We start from the raw sequence: 1,057 nt of genomic DNA, 5'->3' as shown, positions 1-1,057 counted from the left end.
AACAGCCAGGGGTTAGCTCTAGCCAGGCTAGCCATTGTTAGTAACAGTTGATAACGCATTATGTGGTATTTTGCACATAGAAACAATGTAGGAACACAGAAGTTAGAAGATAGAAGTTAGACAGTACTGTGTGTACAACTGATTTAATGAGACACAAATAAGACAGAAGTGCTAATAAATACTGTATTACTACACCTTTCACTACTGTTGCTGCAGGACTTGCCATCTTGGATTTTGAGGTCGGGGTTTGGAGTTTTGACGTAGGAAATCCCAGTTCGGGTGACGTCAGGGGCGTGCGTTCCTGACCTTTGACCCGCGGGAGACTCCTCGTTCCCGTGCAACTGGAACGCGGGATGAGACTCCAAAGAACATTTCTGTCCCCGACATGACACGAGGCGTTGCTTTCATTTAGAGGAGCGGTTACACCCTCCAGCCACCAGGGGCGCCACAGGAGGCAGCTTTAAAGAAAATTGAGGAAAAGTGAAAATCAAAATGGAGCCCGAATTACATAACCAAAACAAAACCACCCATCTGGAAGAGTCAGGTTATGAAGTACCCTTTAACTCGAACACTAATTTGCATACTAAGTTGAGCATAATTAACATGGAGTAGTTAAGTGGTTATCTGTTACAGTCATGCCCTGTGAGGAGGATATCTCCATTTCCTCCTGAGGGGGGGGGGGGGGGGGGGACGTACTGGGGACAGGGCAGCTGATGTTTGAAAGCTTTGTAATTACCTGATGGCTTGCTGATTGGTTAAGTGCTTGCATTTATCCTCTGTATGTTAGCATGGATCGGCGGCGGGGGCAAAGTGTTGACAGGCAGTGCAGCGAGCGGCTCATTATGCCTCTGTGTGTTTGGATGTAAGGATATTGGGTTTGGTGACAGCGAGGCGCGTTCCACATGGCGTCCGACAAGAGACGAGCGCAGTGTTTGGCTGACGGAGACGGGACGCCGAGTCTTGGCCCCGCAGCGCCAGGCGCTAACAGGCGCTAACAGGTGAACACAGAGTTATTGTTGGGGTGTTGTCGTGGCTCGGGACGGACGGAGGGGGGGGG

The sequence above is a fragment of the Poromitra crassiceps genome (genome assembly GCF_964638095.1).
Source record: "Poromitra crassiceps genome assembly, chromosome: 22".
Classification (NCBI taxonomy): domain Eukaryota; kingdom Metazoa; phylum Chordata; class Actinopteri; order Beryciformes; family Melamphaidae; genus Poromitra; species Poromitra crassiceps.
This window is presented reverse-complemented; position numbering follows the sequence as displayed.